Below are 23,630 nucleotides of genomic sequence, written 5' to 3'. Positions count from 1 at the left end.
TTAATTGTTGTGACCAATTGTTTCTTGTTATAAGGAGAGAAGCAGAGTAGACTTTATAGAAAATTAATTTCCCAATCTAAATTTTCAATACTTTTTAATTTTATTTTAGGATCTGGCAAATAATTAAATTAGATTAAACTAGTGCGTCCATCCCGGGAATTCCCGGGACAAAAATCCCGGGATTTTTCCAAATCCGGGAATTCCCGAATCCCGGAATTTTCCAAAATTTGTCCCGGGAATTCCCGAAATTGAAAAAAAAATTATCATTTTTTGGTCTGGAAATTCAGATTTGATTGTGGAAATAGTAGAACAGTTGAATACTAAGTAATCGATAAGAAGCATTAAAATAGAAGAACAGTTGAATACTAAGTAATCGATAAAATGCATTAAAATTTGTAATTGGCAAATATTAGCATTTTTTTTTTGGCTTATTAGGGAAAATTATTATAATTTAAGTTAACAGGTCCGCAAAATGCCTAGCGCTTTATTTTTTTCTCTTTTATTTTTTTAATTGAATAGATATATTTACGATTTTAAATTTGAAAAAAAAAATCTCATGTTAAATTATTTTTAATCAAACACCGGCAAAATAATCAAACACCGGCATCTGAGGCAAATAAGGATAAATGCTATTTAAGCAAAAAAAAAGTGCAAAAATATTTTGGATGACTTCGGTTATAACAGGAACAGAACAAAACAAAACAATTAGTACACCGACTTCCAAATGTATTGCTCTAAAATCACCTGTACCTATTCAGACTTTAGTTTCGATTTTCTCCCGGTTGGCGGTAGTAACTTGAAGTTAATTTGTAAAATATGTTTTATACAAAACAATGAGTTCAAAACAAATCTAAAATTTTAAATTGACTGGTATCATTTTATTTGTTGTCGTTTTTTTTTGTTTTTTAGGCATATAAAAGAAACTTTTAAAGCTGTTTTACTCATGTCATATAAAAAAATATAAAAGAAATATTTACATAAAGACTTATGTAATTTGAATCGCATATCAAAAAAAAAATTTCGTATTGGATTTAAAAATTGCAGTTGATTTTAAATCCAAAACACCACAAAGAACAAAATTGATTTTTATCAATTTTTTTTTTGGATGCTTAAAAACTTTCGTCCTTGTTCACCAATTAATATTATTAAGCTAATTCTATGATTTTAAGCTTGAAAACATAACAAATATAATGAAAACATAGATTTTATTACTGATACAAAAATTTCCCGGGATCCCGGGAATTCCCGGGATTTCAAAAATATTTTTCCCGTTTCCCGGGAAATTCAAAACCCGGGAAAATTGGACGCCCTAGATTAAACTTTAATGTCGTAAACTTTTATTGATCTGAACCATATTTTTCTACATCTGTTGAGTCATAAATTTGTAAGGTAAGCTAAGTGCCTTAATGAATTTTATAAATATGTAAGAATATTGATAAAAATCATACCATTTTTTATTGTCTTCTTATAGAAATTTGGTAATATGAAAATGTGTAATTTTACCACTTTTCTGGTGTAATGTCACTATTTAAGTCTACATTGAGGTAAAATTATGTCATAAAATAGATAATATTTAACCTTCCAAAATTACACCTTACATTTTTTTTTAATTTCAAGCATTTCCAAAAATTCGTGAAAATATTGTAGTTTTGTGATACTTTTTGTTGCAATTTTTAATTTAAAATGAGGCTTGAACTTTTTTCTAAATAATTTGGGTTTTTTTTACTAGAATATATTCCAACGAAATTTGATGAAATTTTAAAACAAATAATTTTATTTCAAATGGGTAAACCTGTGTTATATGTTGCAGAAAACGGCACCTTCAACAAATTCTAAACATCGAGAAATCTTCTAATCGATCCACAAGCAAACCACGCATCAAAGTTTGATTGATTGATTGCTTGTTTAATTTGTAACCTCGGAGAAAGCTGCAATCAGCTCCACCATCCCAACCTCGTCGACCATAGCATAATCGTTCAACCTGCCAGCTGGTGCAGCAAACTCGAGCTAAACCTCGAGAAATCAATTCCCAACATCAAACAATCCCACACGTGTGTGCTCCACATTTGCTGTTTACCCAGTTTACCCCAGCTGACCTGGGAACGAATCCTTGCAGCAGCAGCAGCAGGTGAAAAGCTGAAAATTGGTAAATTTTTAATCAGACCACGACGTCGACCCATCATCGAGCATCGCTCAACTAATGAGCAAAAATTTTTAATCAAACATCAACGTGCTCATACTTATAACCTCACACTCACTAGCTCATAGTGTGCCATGAGTTATGGTTGGCAGGTTCTGGGTGAGGATATGCTAAAATGTTGCGACCCCCGATCCAACAACAAAGTAGGCGCTGACACTCGACGGCTACCTGGAGAGGGCGGAGGTCGGAATTCCCCCCAGCCCAGAGGTCGCCGCCTGCTACGATGTGAGTGTAGTGAACAGCTTTTTCCGCTGCATGAACATCAATCCGATGGGACGCTTGTCGTTCTCGGAGAGGGCTAAATATATATGGAAGGCACGTTCACTCTGCATTGATAAGGCTTCACCGGTGTCCATGTGTGTGTGTGTGTGTCACCACTGTATCGGCATACCTTTGCAGTCAGTGTGCTGTTGGTGCCAAATACCGAACATAAACCGGTAGTTGGCTCTCTTTTTTTCTCCTCGCTGAGCTCATCATGTTTTTATTCGAGACCCCCCCTTTTTCCCCGAAGTGGTGTGCCCCCATTGGAGCACGTGTCCTTTGCATCCGCCCGTTCGACAATGCGCAAATGAATGAGTGAAAAATAACCATAACAAAACGGAACACACACAGGATGTGATGCCAGGAGCAGAGGTGGACAGTGGGAGCAGATGGGGCAAAAATGTTCAGAAAAAAAGGTCATAACAACAACATCAACAAAAAAGCGTCTTTCCCGTTCAATATGACTGTAAGAATTTATAAAAAGTTATCTATTCGTTTATTGTTGGAATTTACGTTTGTGTCATGTATCGTTAAATTGAAGCTGTAAAAAATCCTCCATGGCTTCAACCGATGTTATGAGTTTTTATTTCTATGTTTATATTATTGTTGTATTATTGTTGACGAAAATTCAAATTGTTTCACAATCATATATTTGAATTTAAACTTACAAAATTATTTTGATAAGAATGATCGGAATATTTTACATAGGACACGACAGTTACCGAGATATTCTGGGTTAAAAAATTAAGAAAAATAGAACACTTGATTTTTTCCGTTTTCAAGGTCCTAAAAATTTAAATTGAGGCAAAATTTTGAAAAAGATATTTTAAAAATGTTTAAAAGTAGGCAATCTGGGAGTATCGAAAATAAATGCTCTTACCAGTAACTAACCCTGAACTGGCTATTACGTCAAAAACGTGCATATGATTTAGAAAAAAATCGTAAAGTAAATAACATTTACAAATTTTATAATATTGTTTGTTTATTGTGCGGATCAACAGGCGCCTTTGTGCCCCACTGATTTATTAAACATAAATTCCGAAAAAAATAAATTGTATGCATTTCAATTAATTAAACATTATTTTTTCAAAAAGTTATATTTAACTTTTAAAATTAAATTTTTGAAGAAATATTTAAAAAATAAATGAGCTATGGACCATCCTTCAAAATTTTCGCAATAAATCTGGTGGTAAAAAAAAATTATTGACTAAAATTTAATTTTTTGTTAAAAAAACATATAAAATCGATTGTACACTATTAAGAAACCATTGCATAGTGCTCAACTGTGTTTTTTATCAAATAAAGGCTTTTGAATCATTTTATAAATTAGAATTTTGTGTCTTCTGACGAAAAAGTAAAAAAAAAATATATTTTTGCAATTCCGTCGTGAAAATACTTACTTTTGCTGTCATTCTTGAACGACGAAATATTCTACTTTTCTCTACCAAAAATAACAGAATCAAATAGCAACACTTTTCAAAATCAATGCTGAAAAGTTCTAATTTTCAGCACTGAAATGGGTTGTTTCGAAAAGTAACACTTTTCAACATTTTTTTTATTTAAACGATTTATTGACAAAATACATGAAAATTCGACTTAAAATTTCACTCATTGGGTGTTTTTCGAAATTGCAAAAAATGTTGTATGGAAATCGTTGCAAAACTTGATTTTTTCAGCACTCTTCGTATTTATCCAACTCGATGAACCTCGTTGGATAAATGTAAGACTCGTGCTGAAAAAATCCTCTTTTTGCAACTTTTTGCATAAACTACTACATTTATTTCGTTATTTCGAAAAAAAAATCAAAAAGTTTATAACTCCATGAAAACCTTTATTTATTTTTCATAATTTAGCTGAGCTCATACAAAATTTAAAAAAAACAGTATTCTTACCCACAATTTTGCTGAAGACACAAAATCGATAGTTCTCAATATAAATTTAAGATATAAATTTTTGAATATTTGCAAATTATTTTTGTTAAATAAAAGCTATGCATGGTTTTATGGAAGGCTGTTTTTTTGGTCATAAGGTACACTATTTTTTATTTTCCTTGAATGGATTATTGTACTCCTTATTTTTTACGATAATGATACTTGAATAAATTACATAAATTCAGCAATTTGAAGCTGATATGTAACCTCAAGTAAGATGTTTTTCGAATTTGGCAAAAAGAAGTATTAGTATTGATTAGAATTAATTGACAGTTTATACGATTTATATTTTTTTGTTATTTTTTTCAAACACTCAACCGGAATAGAATAAATAATTGGAAAAGCACTTCAAATACCCCACCAAAACTTACTTAAACATAACTCCATCATTTTCAGTTTCTCACCTTTAACATATTTTAACAATTTAAAAAAAAAAAAACATTTATCTCATTTATCACAGTTTTAAACATCACACTTATGAAAACATATCTGAATTGAAAATTACGAAAAAGGATGATCTAACATTATTCACAGAACATTTTGTAAATGTATGATCACGATAGTTGTATATGAAGATTCTATGACGACAAGTAAAAATGTGATAAAAAATATCTAAAATTTTCCAAATTAAAAATTGTAATCTTCAAATGTTTAGAGCTATGAAAGATTAGCAAAAATAATTTATTTTTACAGCAAAAATAAGACCATTTGATGAATAAACAATGTTTATTAAACATGTTTTTTCACAATTTCAATTGCACATGCAATTGAGTAGAATACCTTTTACAAATTGTGCTTTGTTGTCTTCCAAATCCAACTAGTCCTGTTTTGCTTTATTTGATACATAAAAGGGTTCGTTCAAAAATTACGTCTATGAATAAAGGGAGGGGGGGGGGGGTTTGTGACAGCCCATGTTAAAGGTATAGGAAAATGCGTGACAGGAGGGAGGGGGGGTCTAAAATCCCGGAAATCTCTGGACGTAATATTTGAACAAACCCAAAGAAGGGATTTTTATAAGAATGAAAAAACGAAGTTGACTTTATAGCTGAGCAGTTCTCTAGGATTTCGGTCATTCGATTTTTTTTGTATTTTTAGAGATATTGCAATGCAAAGGTTTAAAAACAGAAAAATTGATGTTTTCTAAGTCTCACCCAAACAGCCCAACATTTTTCAATGTCGATATCTCAGCAACTAATCGTCCGATTTTCAATGTCAAAATATGAAACATTTGTGAAATTTTCCGTCCTCTAAAACATATCAAAAAATAAAAAAAAATAAAAATGGGTAATTCTCTACCAACTCACACGAAATCGGGAAAAGTTGCCCCGACCCCTCTTCGATTTGCGTGAAACTTTGTCCTAAGGGGTAACTTTTGTCCCTGATCACGAATCCGAGGTCCGTTTTTTGATATCTCGTGACGGAGGGGCGGTACGACCCCTTCCATTTTTGAACATGCGAAAAAAGAGGTGTTTTTCAATAATTTGCAGCCTGAAACTGTGATGAGATAGAAATTTGGTGTCAAAGGGACTTTTATGTAAAATTAGACGCCCGATTTGATGGCGTACTCAGAATTCCGAAAAAACGTATTTTTCATCGAAAAAAACACTAAAAAAGTTTTAAAAATTCTCCCATTTTCCGTTACTCGACTGTAAAAAATTTTGGAACATGTCATTTTATGGGAAATTTAATGTTCTTTTCGAATCTACATTGACCCAGAAGGGTCATTTTTACATTTAAAACAAAATTTTTCATTTTAAAATTTCGTGTTTTTTCCAATTTTGCAGGGTTATTTTTTAGAGTGTAACAATGTTCTACAAAGTTGTAGAGCAGACAATTACAAAAAATTTGATATATAGACATAAGGTGTTTGCTTATAAACATCACGAGTTATCGCGATTTTACGAAAAAAAGTTTTGAAAAAGTTGGTCGTCATCGATCATGGCCGTTCATGGTCACCCGCGACAGACACGGACGACGAAACAAAGAGAAACGCAAAAAGTAACTTTTTCAAAACTTGTTTTCGTAAAATCGCGATAACTCGTGATGTTTAAAAGCAAACCCCTTATGTCTATATATCAATTTTTTTGTTATTGTCTACTCTACAACTTTGTAGAACATTGTTACTCTCTAAAAAATAACCCTGCAAAGTTAGAAAAAACACGTAATTTTAGAATGAAAAATTTTGTTCTAAATGAAAAAATGACCCTTCTGGGTCAATGTAGATTCGAAAAGTACATTAAATTTCCCATAAAATGACATGTTCCAAAAACATTTACAGTCGAGTAACGGAAAATGGGAGAATTTTTAAAACTTTTTTGTGTTTTTTTCGATGAAAAATACGTTTTTTCGGAATTCTGAGTACGCCATCAAATCGGGCGTCTAATTTTACATAAAAGTCTCTTTGACACCAAATTTCTATCTCATCACCGTTTCAGGCTGCAAATTATTGAAAAACACCTCTTTTTTCGCATGTTCAAAAATGGAAGGGGTCGTACCGCCCCTCCGTCACGAGATATCAAAAAACTGACCTCGGATTCGTGATCAGGGACAAAAGTTACCCCTTAGGACAAAGTTTCACGCAAATCGAAGAGGGGTCGGGGCAACTGCTGTGTGAGTTGGCGGAGAATTACCCAAATAGTGTTTTTTTGCAAATCAAGTTTTAGTGATAAAAAGTTAAATAAAAAAATCACCAATTTTTTTTTACCCTGTATCATTTTTTTCCAGTGTAGTCCGTATCTATAACTACAACTTTGCCGAAGACACCAAATCGATCAAAAAATTCCTTCAAAAGATACAGATTTTTGAATTTTCATATATCATTTTTGTATGGATAGCTGCCAAATTTGTATGGAAAATTATATGGACAAACTAATGATGCAAAATGGCTTCTTTGGGCATATCCCGAGCAGACGGAAATAACTTGGGAATAACATTTTTTGATATTTGAAAATACTAGGCCAATAACATTTTACGTTATTTATAACAAGATTTGTTATTCGTCGTTATGATTTTTTTGTTATTGGAATGTTATTGTAATAACCGACTAATAACATTTTTAGTTATTCTTCGAACAAATCTTTGTTATTAATTTTTGTTATTTTAACAACTAATCCGATCATCCCAATAACAGTTGGAGTTATTCTTCCATAACAAAAAATGTTATTCCAAAGTTGTTTTGGCTTTCAACCAATACCAGACCAATAACAAATTTTGTTATGATAACATAAACCGTTATTTAACCATTATGCAGAAATGGATTTTTCAGGAAGATTCCATAACACTTTTTGTTATTTTAACAGAATTTGTTATTGAAATGGCATGAATTTTGTTATTACCGTCTGCCCGGGATACCGAAGGCACCAAAAAAGTTTCAGTCGGATTAAAAAATACAAACATTAAAATTGAAGAAAAAAGACCGATTTCGAAGAGAATTGCTCAGCTGTCGGCCACCATTGCTAGTACCAACCACTAGTGTCTTCCTTTTTATCTACAAGTACTTCGCCGCCTTGGGCTCCTAAGTGTATGAAAGTATGGCACGGAGCGACGGCGCCGAATACCCATATTTACACAAAGAATTTTAGAGCGCCCGCCGCGGGATTAATAAAGAAAAGAAAATTAAATTGTAATAGTAGTTTATGCAACAAGTTGCAAAAAGAGGATTTTTTCCAACGAGGTTCACTGAGTTGGATAAATACGACGAGTGCTGAAAAAATCAAGTTTTGCAACGAGTTCCATACAACATTTTTTGCAATTTCGAAAAACACCCATTGAGTGAAATTTAAAGTCGAATTTTCATGTATTTTGTCAATAAATCGTTTAAATCAAAAAAATGTTGAAAAGTGTTACTTTTCGAAACAAGTGCTGAAAAGTTCAACTTTTCAGCACCCATTTCAGTGCTGAAAAGTAGAACTTTTCAGCTTTTTTTTTGAAAAGTGTTGCTATTCGATTCTGTTTTTTTTTTGGTACAGAAAAGTAGGCTATTTCGTCGTTCAAGAATGACAGGAAAAGTAAGTAGTTTCACGACGGAATTGCAAAAAACTTTTTTATATTCTTGAATGAAACATTAAAATTGTAATTTTGATAATAAATCAATGTTTATTCCATAGAAAACAAAATATAAGTGTAAAACCTATTTCGATTCTTTTTTGACCACCCATGCATCCCACAATCATTGCTCACACCGGGTCCAACCTGGGTGATTGGTCGTTGTGAGGTCGACAACAACGACAACGAACAGGCAAGGTGGACGAAGCAGAATCATCCTTTCCGTTAATTTTAGATATTGTGTTTCCTGCTTTGTTGTGCTTGCTGCTGCTGCTGCTCGGTGGTTTGTTTACATTCCTTTTATATTCCTTCGTGCGTTACGCTCGACCGAATCATGGGCTCATCCCGGGGCTTCCTTCCTGGACACAAATCCCCCCTGAGAGGGGAGGGAGGGAGGGGGCAGAACATCATTTGCATAGACATCGGACCCATCGAGCGAGAAACGAGAACCAACAAACGATCGGCCACCAATCCCCCCACCGAAAAGCTTCTTATTACTCGAATCCCGGTGTTTTACCTTAATTCTCCCAGGTGTAACTTTCAGGAAGGGAGATAAAATATTCAACCGCAGCCGCTCGCCCAAAACATTGAGCAACGAAGCTTTGCTTTGGTTTTGTCGGGCCAAATTCAATTCGATTCAATACAACCTTTGCCGCCAAACAAGTTTCCTCTTCGCTCCTTTTATCGCAAAAGGGAAATTATTAAAGGTGAAAATCCTGCCAGCTCACCGTCAGCAAATTTTCTTCCCCTCTGATTTTGGGGGAAAGCTGTAAAAGGAAGGAAAGCATTTTCCGTAAGTGAAAATGGGTTCCGTGCTAGGACTACAAGCGGCTACAGGCGGCTTAGCGCGATGTAGGTCAAGCCCCTTTTGCACAAGTTTTGCCTGCAGGAGCTTTAAGTTTCAACTCGTCCCGAACGGTGGGAGAGGAAAGAAAGGGATGTTGGTGTTCTTGATCTGTTCTTGTTGGTAAAGTAGGCTGTCAATGGGAGGATTCACCGAATGAAACAGTCATATTCTGCTAGAAGTGTTATGGTTTAAACACAACACCAGGGCAGCAGGGCACAGTAGGCACTGAGCTTTTGTTGTGCGTGTATGAATGCATGAATGTGGGTGGGTGGTGGGAACCACCCGGACTGCTTCGATGAACTTCTGGTCCGCTCGTATGGTCTTGAAGCGATTATTTGTGCACACATTTCTGTTGAAAATGAGCTTATAAAAATAAGTACTTTTTCGATTCATAGAACAGTGTAACGCAATTTTGCAATTACAGTCAAAGTTGATTTTTCAGAAAATGGAATCAAAAATAATGGCAAGCTTTTTCTAGGTAAATCGAGTTATTTTTATTTTGAGGGTTGAGATCACTGGTACATTTGGCTTGACGAGTTCAAGGTCAACATCAAGACAGGTCATGACTAAACAATCCTAAGAAACCGGACTTATTGTAGAGAAAATCAAGTTTGAGCAAATGAGCGATTCCTAGAAACGGAACCAGCACCAAAAGTTATTGCCGAAGCCTTTCTTTCTGTTTGTGGCAGTTGTAAATTTCTAAAAGCAAAAACTACTTGTGAATTTAAAAATGTATCACAGGCATCCCAAAAACTTGAAACATTTTTGTTTTGGATTGTTTTAAGTCATCCCATAAAATTAGAGATTAGAGATCAGGCAACGTGAAAAAATTGGAAAATCGATTTTAAATTTAAAATCGATTTTCACTTGATCTTTCGAATAATGCATCGTAAATGTTCAATAATTTCATGTTCAAATTTTGAAATAAAATATTTAAGCATAAGCATAAGCATAGGTGCAACTTGAAACAAAATATTTAGAGAAGAAATCAATAAATTCGAAACACTTTTTCTATAGAGATGTCAAACTAAAAAATATTTTAGGTCTTTGTTCTAGAAAACTGGATTTTTGTCGATATCCTAACTTATGGGTGGAACTAATTTTCCATTTTTTCAGCATGAAGTTTTTGTATAAGGAACATTTACTCGGAATTGGGTAGTGCATCTCAGTCAGATTTTGATGATGCTACATTTGAAACTGTAGAACGTCTTTAAAAATCTTCATCAGCACAGAAAAATAAATGCATTTTTCTTTAGGGTGCTTTATTATACATTTTTAAAATGACAAAAAAAACACCTTTTTCGAAGCAATTTTTTTACAAAAAATCAGTGCACGTTAACAAATTTCAAGCCCAACATTATAAATTTGAAAGCTAAACTTATCACAAATGCTTTATACATTATTCCAGTTATGCTACGAACGCAAATTTGAAAAATAGCAATAAGTTTATTGAAACAAAATATTTCTAAAGTCTTTTTTCTTTTTCCGATCTGTGGTCCTAAACATCAAAATATGCCAAATGTCTAAAAGTGATCTATTTGATCAAAAATAAACATTACACAACAATCCATATTTTTCATTGTTTAAAATTAATTGTACAAGTGTTTTCAATGAAAATGTTAACTGTCAGTAATAATACTGTTTTGCCCCTTCTTTTTTGGGAATTTTTGAAGAGTCCCTTGAAATAAAATTTGCAAGCCAATGACGTAAAACAAAGAATATCACAAATATCCAAATGCAACAAAAAGTTCAAAACCGAATAAAAGTGAGCCGAGTTAAAGTTTGAGTTGGGAGTAATATTGAATGTTTGGTCCTTTTGAAATGTTATTGATTCCAAAAAATCCTAAATATTTTTTTCGAAAGGAAAACGAAAATTTGAAATTTTATTCACAAATGTTTCATTTTTCAACATTGAACACTTTTGAAGAAAAAGAACAAAAGAGGCATTGGAAACGGGAGATATTGACAATAGAAAATGTGAGAATGTTTGGACTTGGACTTGAGACTTGATAAACTTAAATTTTCTTGTTTTTTTTTTTATTATATTATTCGCTGTTTTTGAGCAACCAGATGTCCAATATTCAATGTCACTTAGGCAATCTTATTTTTATTTAAATTTTCGATAAGAACATTTTCAGGTATGGACAATTATAGACACAATTTTAAAAAATCGAAAAAAAAGGATTATTTCAATTAAAATTAAACTTTAGGTGTCTGTACCTTGAAAACTGTGCACTTTATCATAAAAATCTGTACAAAACTTTTCGATTGCAAGTTTGATTTGACATTGAAAACTGAAACCAAAAAAAAATACAATTTTTTTGTTCAAAGAACACTTTTTTTCCAAAACCTGGCGGCAAAATTTTTGTTCAAACTTCTCTATGTCTCAAAATTTACGGTTTTTTATCCCCTAAAACAAATAAAAAAAATAAAAAAATTATAACATGCCGATTCAGAGGAAAAAAGCGTTTTCCTATTTTTTCTGAATAGTCCTCATCAATAACTACAACTTTGGCGAAGACACCAAATCGATCAAAAATTCTTTCAAAAGTTACAGATTTTCGAAGGGTAAGGTGAACCAATGACACAAAATGACTTCTTTGGTCATAGGGAAGAACCCCACAAAGTTTGAACCAAATCAAAAATATAAATAAAATCCATTTCCAGTTTTGGTGTAGACTTTTTTTTTTTTATTTGGACACTTTTTCAGTGGTTTCAAATTAAATAAACGCTTGTTCACGATTTCGAAAACTGATTTTTATCCGTGTTATGACAAGTATCTAAAATATTTTTTAAGAGGAGGAATCATGTAAAAAATATTGAGAATAATTAAAAAAATCAAAAAGTTAAACGTATTGACATTATATATTCATTAATATATCTTTAAAAGATCAAATTTGACAAAACCTCTCCTCTTTAACACCTACACTCATCTCAAAAGCTATTCAAATCGAGGAAACTCTAGCCAATTCAAACATTAAATCGCGCCAACTGCTCCTTGATTGGTCACCGGGGTCCGTCAATGTTCCCACTACTGCATCACGTCACGCCGTGACAAACCAGAACCGGTGACTTTCAACCGAAAAAAATTCAATCAACCATATTATTGTTGAAATAGTCCCAAATTTGCATATCATCGCCGTCCGTCCGCACGGCCAACTTCGTCCTCGGCGCGCGTGTGAACTGCTGGCCATGTTCCGGCGTTGACGACGATCATCAAAGAGGCAATTCCATTACTTCTAACGGTCTTCCTCCACCCTTACTCCAACTTCCGGAACCTCAAGTGTGTTGGAATGTGTGTTCCGCGGTGCCAACTGCAAAACCACGCACACACACTCCACTATTTAAATATTGAACAGAATGGGACTTGGGACGACGACCTCCCCCGAAAAAAGCCCACCATCCAGCAAGAGTCCCCAAGAGAAGCCAAGTCTACAGAAAACGAAGCCAATGAAGGCCTGCGCGTCCTTGCCTGAGAAAAAAGAAAACACGAATCCAAAAAGTAGGAGCAAAAGCAGTAACACGGATTCCTCCAGGGCTCAAAACCACATCAAGCACGGAGGGAAAAAAGAAGCTGCAACGACACAACCAGTTAGCCAGAATCAGAAGAAAAGGCAAAGAATCTGCTCAATAAGCTTCTTATTTTGGCGGAGAAGATTGGCGTGCGGCGGCGGCGTGACATTATTCACCACAGAGTCTAAATTTAACACGCACGCACCAAACTCACACTAGGAGAAAGTCGCCGCACGAGGCAGCAGCAAAGCAAGCCGTGCGACGATTGTCGGAAAAACAGTCCTACAGAGTGACCAGCAACAACAATCTCGCACCTCAAGCAGCAAGTCAGACTCGCTGAGTTTGGTGAGAAAACGATGGCAACGGCAGCAGCAAAAACAACAACAGCAGCAGCAGAGGCCATGGCACACTGCGACGGACGATGAAGACGGACAGCAGACGGGCTAGGCCAAGCCGGCTTTGGATTTGCGAATTTGCTGCTGCTGCCGTTGTTGGAGAAAGGAAAAGGGGATTTGCAGCGCTGCGATACCAGCTGTTCATCAGTCAGCCAAGAGAGGATGGGGTGGCCTTAGAGAAGTGATTGAAAGTGGGGTAATTGGTGTTTAAAAAGTTTTTTCAAGAGGTTTTGAATTAAATTAAACCGAGATTTGCGATTTAATGTTTCATGTAAAATCAATTTAAGTGATAATAGGCTCAATGTTTTCACATCATTTTGTAAATGTTTTCTAGTGTTTTAAAATAGCTGGTATCCAAAATGCAATTCGTTATGAGATCTTCAGGTGTTATAAAGAATTTTCTCAATAAATTAAGGGGCCAAAAATATAATTATTGAAAAAATAACAAAATTTATTTGAAAGTCTTTTAAAATTGAAAGTAAATTGAAAAAACATTATGCAATTTTGTTATGCGCATGGAATTTGAAACTTGTTTTTAATTTTTTAAATTTTGATTTTTCTAAGGCTAAGGAAGACAACATGCCTCTCCTCTCTAGCGCACGAAAGATCGGTTAAAGGAAACTCAATAAAGCATCACTTGGATTGTTCGGCGGAACACCGATTTCACTACCTACACTTGCCAGAAAATGATCCGTCACTTTTCCTAGATGAACAACGTTTGTAAACAAAACGACAAGCGAGATTCACAAACAATCTTCGACTGATTGAGTTTGCAAGCGAAAAAGATTTTTTTTGCGATTAAGCCATTCTTTGAAAGATTAATTTCTTTTCTTTTTAAAATTTAAACGACCTATTTGCTCAAATTACGCTTAAAAAATTATATCTAAGAATAATAAATTAATTTTTTTAGAAATTTAGCCATTGAAAAACCCTGTCTCTTAAAGCAAAACATTTCCGATTATTTAAGAATGTATTTGAATCAAAAGTTAAAAATTTAAAGACAGTTAAAAAACATCAATTATTTTATTTCACCTACATAACTGGAATGAAGAACTATCAAAATTTTAGAAAATATTAGAGTAAGAAGTATGCCTTTAATGTGATTTTGTATTTTTTCTATAAAATGTCATTTTTTCTGGGAACAACTTTGGCTGTGTTATTCTATAACATTTCCTATATTTTTTTGTAAAATAATTATGCAGTAATCTTTGTTATGTCCAAGACCATGCCTCTACGCATTTTTCTACAATATAAATTACAATGGAATAGTTCTATAGAAGAAAATGTAACAAAATCAAGCAAAAAATTTAAAAAGTGAAAACTAACTAAAACTAATTTTTTGAATTTTTGTGAATTTTTAATGTATAGTACCTTAAAAAGTATTTTTTTTCGCTCAAATTTTTGTTTTGTTCAAATCTTAAACTTTTTTGAAACATTGCAAGATGGCAAATCAACTGGACTATTGTAAAATGCATTTTACATGAAAAACCTGAAACAAAAAAAAAGTTTCACGTAGATTGAAAGTTACTCAAAATGACCTCCTGGACACGAGAAAAATAAATAATTTGAAGAAATTTTTTGACGAAAGAGGGTTGAACTTCTACTGCCATCATAAGTTTGAAGTTAAGTGAAAAAAGATTCACTGATTGTCGGGCTGACATCAACAGTTAAAAAGCAATTAGCCATTTCAACCTTCTAAAATTCAGCATTTTTCTGTGTGCCGTTTATCAAACACAGTTTTAGTAATTAAATCTCTGAATAAAAAAAAAGATTGGTTAATATTTCCAACTGGGTGGAAAAAAATGCGAGAAAATTACATTTTTAAGCTTCATTAAATTAGCTTTATATTTTAAACAGATTAATAATAAATGAGATTTAAGGTCTTTTATATGTAAATCTTTTCAAAGTTATTTTCCAAATTTAAAAATATTGGTACACAGGTTTATAAGTTTTTTTGAGAAGATGCATAATACAGAATTAACGCAAAATGTAGTTTTCTCAAAATTTCCCCATAAAAAAAGGAGACGAAAAAAAATAACAATAAATAAAAAAAAACCAAAAGTTTTATAAAATCGATTAAATCTTTTGCTATTATTGGGACCACATATAAAAAAAAACACAAAAAATATAAGGAAAAAATATTTACATAAATTTGCCGAAATGCTGCAGCCTGATGGGTCATATAAGACCCAAATATCAAAATTTTCAAAACTAGCCTATAATTTTCGTATGGTCATAAGAATCATTTTCCCATCATTGACTGAAAAAATATTTTTTTGAAAATTCAGGCCTCAAAGGGTTAAATAAAAACAAAATTGTTATCAAATGTTAAAAATACATTCATTTTATATTAAGAAGTGTTGAGTTGAGATTTTAATATTTAAAGGTTTTGAACTATTGAGAGATAAATTGAGAGAGATAGCCAAAGAACTTTGAACAACTGCTGTGTAAAAATCAGCAAGTTGAACTGAAATTCAGCATTGAATTAGCTGTCAACTTTGTTTGTTTTGAATACTTACAAAAAGTCATCAAAAACTCAAGGCAACCTTTGATAACCAAGATGTATGAAAATCCGAAATAAAAAAAAAAAACAGATGAAATACCATCACACCGATTCCAAAAATCAAACAACCAGCCTAAGCCTCCCCCGCACATGATTAGCCATGTTCTTTTCTCTCTTTTCTCGGAAAATGGCATCATCGTCCCACCGACCAGTCACCGCGTTGCCAGCAGCACTAGCGTCGTTGATGTCCGGCGGTTCGAAAAATTCGCCACCACACCAGCAGCAGCAGAGGCCGAGTCATTCCGTCATCGTCATCATCACCAGCGGAGACCAACAAACGTGGAATGACCAGTCGGGTGAAGAAACAGAATAAAAAGAATATGCTGCAGGGATATTCCCATACTTCCAACGCAGAAAACCAGCAGAAGCGCAGTGTGCCATGCCGTTGCCTACGACGACGACAGGAATTCGCATTTGGGAAATGAAATCGTAGCTGGCCGTTGCTGTTGTTGCTGGTGCTGCTGCTGGCCACTGACCGACTCTGCCAGTCTTGTCCGCACTCACACAGCCTACTACCACACTCCTTTGACCTGCCAGAAACAGCCGGAAAAGATGTGAAATGCTATTTTTGTGTTAATGTGGCCGAGGGGTACCGTAGGGAGGGGAGTTTTTGGAAAAAAAAGTTTTTGCCATTTTTCTTCCGATTTTTCTCGCCTGGCGCCACTGACTTGGCCAAAAGAGGGGGTTTGGGCCCGGGGTGAGAGAATCAACACTAACTTTAGAACCCGGTGGAAAAACTTTCCAAGGATGATGGTGGTGGTTGGAATCACACAATTGTAAGTCACGCACGAGCAACAGTGTGCCATTAGGACACTAATGGACTGTGTGTTTTCCGAGAGTGGCGGTGATGGTGTTGGAAAAGAAGAAATTTGTGGCTCCGAAGGACTCCGGCCCCGGACACGTCGCTCGGACCAACTATCATTCACCGATTTCGGGGCGGTTAGTTTTAGCCCGGCGTTGTGTTCATAATCTGACCCAAGGGGGCTGGAGATCCCGACAAGTTATGCAACACACGGTATGAATTATCAAGTAGGGACCCCCTCCCGGGCAGGTCATAACTCCGAGGCACGGCGAACTAAATTGAACATAATTTCGGTTATGACCCTCGCCACACCACATATTTTTCGCTCTAATTTAGAGGGTGTTTCGAAATTGAGTGAAAGTGATAAAAAAAACTAAGGATATCTCATATTCATGAACTCACCCCCTAAAAAAAAACACACTATCATCCTTCTCCATCGAGAATGGTTGATGGTTTGTGAGAGTGATTTGTTTTTTATTATGTCACGTGAATGTATTTTTATGGAGATTAGCAATGGAAAAGCGTAGCGTTTTGCATAAATGCACTGCAGATACGGATCGAATTGGAGGGAAAGGACCGACATCGGAGCTGTTTTGACATGGAATTGGTCGTTCAATTTTTTTTTTTTCTGGCAGAGCCATCTGGTTCGAATTTCGGATGGATGGATGGATGGAAAGCTACTGGATAGATCGTTCGACAGAGTTTATTGGTTTTTGGGACAACAATAACATAACAGCAGTTTTGAGCAGCCCAATCATGTTGTTGAAGTTATGCTCTGACGATTTGATTTGTGATTCTTCTATATCAAAAAGGTAGAAAATGTAGTTTTTATTTAAATTTTTGAACAATATAGCGTAAAAAATTCAAGTATTTTGCAATTCGTTTCTTTAAATATTATTTCAAACCTTCCAAATAGATTATATGAAAATTTAAAGCATTTCTATCACAAATCCTGTTATCAAATTGCCTATCATTGAACAGTCCATACTCGATTAACCGAAGGCCATGGAAAAAATCACATTGGTTCATTGAATACTCGAATATAGTATGTACTCGAATGTAGCAAAACACATGTTTTCACATTCTTTCTCTTATTTTATTTATTTTAAGACTTAAATATGGCATATAAACTACTCCAAAGTGATTTAGAATTTTTAAATTTAAGATGGTGGTCAAAATAGCGGAGATGAAATATTGTAAAAATGCCTTTGATAATTTAATAGGCAAAATCGAGATTTTTACGTTATTAATTATGACTAGCAACTGAATTGACTAAAATGGTTGAAATTTTAACGGATTACAGATGAAATTCTACATAAAGCATTGTAGTGAAGCAGTGCGAACGTTTTGCTAATTGCGTATGCTCACAGATGTTGTTTTAAATTTTTTGTATTGAATACTTTTGAGAAAAAAATGGCAATAATAATATTATAATTAGTGCGTCCATTACGGGAATTCCCAGGATTTTTCCAAATCCGAGAATTCCTGAAATTGAAAAAAAAAAACATTTTTTGGTTGCGAAATTTCAGATTTGGTTGTGGAAATAAATGAACAATTGAATACTTAAGGAAGTATTAGACTTTGGCAAACTCGCAAACAAAGCCAAATGTATGAGACATCCGATATTTTTTTGAATATTTTTTTATATAAAAATTGTCTAAAAGTATTAAAAATTTCATATGGATTGGTATCATTTAACTTGTTGTCTTTTTTGTTTTTTAGACAATTTAAAAGAAAGGTTTAAAGTTTTTATAGTCGTTTCATATAAAACAAAATTTAATTTTAATCACATTGGATTAGAAATTGTGGTGCATTTAAAACTCAAGGCACAACAAAGAACAAAAAATCATTTCAGCTGTCTAAAAACTGCTATCCTTGTTTAGATCGAAGTGGAGACTATCACCAACTAATAGTGTTAAGCTAATTCTATGATTTAAAACTTGAAAAACTTTACAAAAAATATTGATAACATAGCTTTTATTAGCGCTTCAAAAAATTTCCCGGAATTCAAAAAATATTATTTTTTTATGAAAAATGTCCCTTGGAAATTTTCTGAACTTTTCGAAAAAACGGGAAGGGTCACGCATGCAAATAGTTTTACAAAAAACCGGCCCTTATCTGGTGCACTTTATCAAAATTTCTGTAAAGTACTTTTCGATTGCAAATATGATTTAACATTAAAAAATGTGGTTCAAACTTTTTTTGGGAAAGATAAATTTCAGAGACTAATTTTACCAAAAAACCATTTTTTTACTCAAATCATAACATGGCGGCAACATTCTTGCCCGTTATTCTATATGGCTCAAAAGTTGCGGGGAAAATTTTAAAAATGAAAATTAAAAAATCTAATGCTTTTTTTAAAGGTTTCTCCATTATAGGACCTTTTGAAAAAATATTGTAGGAATACAGATTTTAAAAGAATAATTTTATTGTGAAAAAAAATTAAAATTGTCAAATAAATACGTACACATATTTTTCAAATAAAAAAATACATCTGAAATCAAATTCCGGATTAAAGGGAGACTTGCTCAAATGTTGAAGTTTTAAAAAATACAAACATTAATACCTGTTTTAGGTTTTTTTTATTATTTCATCTTATGAGCAATTCTCCTCTAATTTCGGAAATTAATTTTATGTTCATTTTTCGATTAACATGAAAAATACAAAAAAAGGTGAAGAAAAGACACAATTAAACCAAAAAAAAGTTTAATAAAATTAGGCAAAACAATATTTATACTCTCTATTTTTTAATGATAAAAACATTTAAAAAAAATCATGATACCGTTGCACAGTAAAAGAATCATGGTAATATTACATCTGGGAATGAGTACATCGTTTATGTCAGAAAAAAATGTGTTATTTGTTATCTAAAAATGTGTATTTTTTTTGTAATACCACTTTTTAAGTGGAAATTGAAATCATATCAATTCATAAATGAGGTAGTATTAAACTTTCAAATTTTATATCTTGTGTTAGATTAGATAAGATTAGAAAATCCGTTTTTAGAAACTTAAAAAAAAAACAAACAAATTAATAATTGTTAGATAATAACTGAATTAACATAACACATTTTATTACTGTGTGCCGTTCAGCTATTATCTAACAATTATTAATTATTATTTTTAGTAAAAACGTTTTATCTACTCTTATCTAATCTTATCTAATCTTATCTAACACACTAGAGTTAGATTACGCCCCAAGCACTTTTCTTGACAGTATTTTTCAGTACATCCGAACACACGCGCCAGCCCTACTCCCTACTGTTTGCCGAAAATTTTGGAAATTCTTCATTCTGACAGCAAATCACATTGCATAGAGTCTACAGGGGAGAAAGGCTGCGTGGACATACCGTTTCATGAGAGCTATATAAAATATATGTAGAAAAACGTTTTTTGATTGACGAATTCTGAATCGAGATTTTAATGTGCACGTGAAAAATTTCGAATCAAAATATGTTTTTGTATAAATATTCAAACAAACAGGCAGTCATAATTATTTAATTTTAATGTTTTGATAACAGAACTTTTAAAAAACTTGAAAATCTATGACTGAGAACCCGTTTCAAAATTCAATGTGTTCAAATATTTAAACACCAACGAGCAAATTTCCACTTGCATCACAAGCTATTTGCGCATCCCATTGCACATGTTGCTGACTTCATATTGCCTACCACACACACAAGTGGTCGAAATACTGCTGCTGCCATTTTATCATATTTTCCCGATCGACAACTAGGTTGGCGTGTTTTGGCGCTGGACGGATGCCAGCAGGCATTACTGCTAACTGTTTCGACAAGTAATGTGCAGTACATCATCGAAAATGTAAATACCGTGCTCGGTTTTGTCCTTGGACTTCCAACTTGTGGCACAAATTAGCTGGGTGACATGTGTTCGATTTGTGTTGAGTTCATTTTCGGGGCTCTAAACCACTTTGGAAAACTTTCCTCATTTCGACATTCATGGAATAGCTATACCGATGGGACGGGACGTGGGGGGTTCAATGTTTTATTCATGACTACTGAAATTGAAAGTCTGCCAAACTGCTCCATTAGGTTCGACAACTTCAAAAGCAAGCAGTCCCTGGAAGGCTGTATTAGATAACTGCTTAATTGAAATAGTTTCTCCAGTAACGGTTTCCGACAGCTTGCCTGGTCCTCGAGCCTCGAGCAGTATGTATCGGAAGCCACAATCAACCTCATAATTATCTTATCAAAGCCGAAGCCCATTCAGAGCCCGCCTCCCACACACACGCCCCCCTTCTTACTTGCTCCAAGTGCGGCGAACGAGATGTATAACTTGTTTACAGCCCCTGATGCTCTGATATAATCTAGTTCTGTGCTCGTTCGCTGCCTGAGGAGTCTGTTCGACCATCATCTTATCATGGAATCCGGAAGAATTTTCCCACCCCCCGACAATCCCACAATCTGCCGGGGCGTTAAATATTGTATCGAGCAAAACCAAAGGAATTTCCATCACCATCAACCCCTGCTCCCCGCATACCTTCAATCCCTGAACGCTTTCCCCTTAACATGAAGGGAGTCGCGCGCGCGAAGTCCTTTGGAATTATTTATTTACCCCTCCCTCAAACCATCGAAGTAGACTGTGGAGGTTCAAAACTACCTCCCCGCACGGTCGATCCTAGTAGACTACGACCAGCATTGGTGATGAGTGAGCGAGTGAGTTTCCGAGTTTCTCATGGCTTGCTACTCACGGAGCAAGCACTGGGATTCGTTTGGCGGTTAGAGGTTAGAGGTTAGGATTTAACAGAGGGAGTAGGGAAAACACTCGGGAAATTCGGGATGGTGAGAGCAAATCGGACGGGAGAGCGCGAGTGGACACATCAAAGATTTTTTTTTTTTGGTTTTAGTGTGTGAGGGAAAATGTGAAGATGGAATTGCCACTTTTCACTCTCCAGAGACCGGATCGGTAGTGTCTTGGAATGACTGCATTTGCAATGCGATGCTCCGGTCTGCTTCTGGTGCGTTCCAATACATCCTTGCACACGCACACGTACACACGCACAACCACAACTACGCGTGAGATGAAAGCACTGCTTCTTGATCTTCTTCTTTTTCTTGGGATGCTGGGGCTTTTCTTGGAATGCTGCTGGTGACCATCGGCGTCCAGTTCGGTCCGAGCAATTCGAGATGAAAATCAATTTTCACTATTCCGCGCTGTGCTCTCCGCTGTGTGTGATGGCACTCTCACAATATTGATTTTATGAGCATCAAAAATTCATCACACACAAGCTGATTTTCCTCTGCTAAACTCGCTGTGTGTGCCAATATCGTTTTCCCCAAATCACAGACTTTCCTCCTCTCGCACGCAGCAGACTGCGAGAATTCACGAAATTTTCGCACGCGCTCCGTGAATCGTGAAAATTCTCACTGCCGCCTGCTTTGATTACGTTTTCCGTGCGAGATTTGTCTTCTGGCTTCTTCTTCCAGCAGCAGGGAAAATCGCAGCAAGTCATGGCATTATTTTCCGCGTGCAAAAAAAAGCCCCAAATTACATCAGCGCCCAAATAGCTCCAGCCGATTTTCCTCATCACTAGAACCCCACCACCAGCACCTCCACCTCCAAGAGGGTGGCGAAGAAGAAAAAGATCGCAACAACAAACGAAACAAAAAAAAACACGAGCTAAATCCTCACTCGAGTGCCAAGTAGGCGAAAGAAAAATGCTAATTCTCACTTTTTTATATTATTTTCCTCTTTTTTTGCGCGCGCTCAACCTCACCGCGGTCTCAGCCTACTACTGCCAACTCGGTTTTCAGTATAATTTTCTCTGAGCAGATCCGTGTCTGCTCTAGATTTTCCCAGCGCCTACTCTTCTTTGCCTTTGCTGATGCTGACAGATCAAACTGACGGAGGATGCTGCCTTTTTCTCCTTGCAGCAACCCGCGGAAAAACTCAACCACTTCAACGCACACTTGAGAAAGAGCCGCGCACAACTTCGCACACGTTCGCCGCGAGACTGACCGACCGAGACTGTGGCGAGAAAACTCTGGCCCCGAAAGAAAATTCCAAATCCCGAGTTTTCCCCCTTTCACCTACTGTGCACGCGCTCCCGGAAAATTCGCAACGTCGCGCGAGAGCGAGAGAGAGAGCCGACGACGACGACGAGAGCAACACGTTTCGTTTTTGAAAAATTCGTTTCGAAATTCGACACACACTGCGAGATAATTTCGCTTTCGCTAGAATCGGCGGTTCAAAATAAACTGAAGCCGTAGCAGGCCGCGCCGAATGGGTGAAGCCGCCACCTTTGGCACTCACCTGCCGGGGTCACTCACGCACCCACACAACCAAAACGGGCTTTTCCGAAGGAAAAGCACCAGCAGCATGAATGGATGGGAACTTCTTGGCCTACTGCGCTCACCTCTCGATCTCTCTCATTCTCTTTGCTTCCGAACCGCCGAAGCGTGACTCCCTCGCAGGGGTGCATGGAGCGCGAACAAGAGCTGATTCAGCGACAATCATGGGTTGTAACAATCTGCGATCGTAACAACCTCTGACTGAAAGTTTATTTTTTATCTCGAGAGAGAAAACCCTCATGACTCTCTCGAGTCGTCTCTTGTAACAACCCGCGACTCAACTTTTGCTGTCGCACAGAGAGCGCTACCGATTGCTTTTCCTAGCAATCACTGAAGGTGGAACCCAGTGAGCGCCGGGGTGGTCTTGTCGGCGCGAATTTCCTCATTGCTTACTGTGATTTGCGCGCCACGTGTTTTCTTTTTGCTTGCTTACGCAATGCAATTCTAGCAAGAGTTTTGATGTTTCTTCTATAAGAAATTGGTTTGCTTGTTTACAGGACATATAAAAAAACCTCACGATTTTTATGCAATATTCTTGAAAAAGGCGAGAAAAGATAACTTTTTAAACAGCACCAAGGAACGGATTCAGTGTACAGGGTGTATTTTATAGCACATGTTAGCCTTTCGGAAGCCTACAAACCTCGTGGCTCGTGGTCATGACCACTTGTACCAATGGCTAGCATCTTGTGTTTTGATACAGACTTTCACACCCGGGTCACCTAAGTGTGAAGGTATGGTTCGGGGAGATGAAGCCGAATTCCAGC

The 23,630-nt window shown here is 35.5% G+C and overlaps 1 protein-coding gene across 3 annotated transcripts in view; it reads right to left on the bottom strand.

The window, feature by feature from the left end:
- Positions 1 to 22,775, bottom strand: part of LOC120423811 (hemicentin-1) — a 161,446-nt gene extending 138,671 nt beyond the window's left edge. The window contains exon 1 of one of the 3 annotated variants that reach the window (XM_052708971.1): positions 22,248 to 22,775. The gene's annotated coding sequence lies outside the window, so the exon portion shown is untranslated. The remainder of the gene's footprint in view (positions 1 to 22,247) is intronic. The other 2 variants (XM_052708972.1, XM_052708973.1) reach the window with 2 other exon arrangements.
- Between the last annotated feature and the right edge of the window lie 855 nt (positions 22,776 to 23,630).

This window comes from Culex pipiens, chromosome 2 (assembly GCF_016801865.2).
Source record: "Culex pipiens pallens isolate TS chromosome 2, TS_CPP_V2, whole genome shotgun sequence".
Taxonomy (NCBI): domain Eukaryota; kingdom Metazoa; phylum Arthropoda; class Insecta; order Diptera; family Culicidae; genus Culex; species Culex pipiens.
Note: the sequence above shows the minus strand (reverse complement) of the source record. Positions and strands in the feature narration are given on the sequence as shown.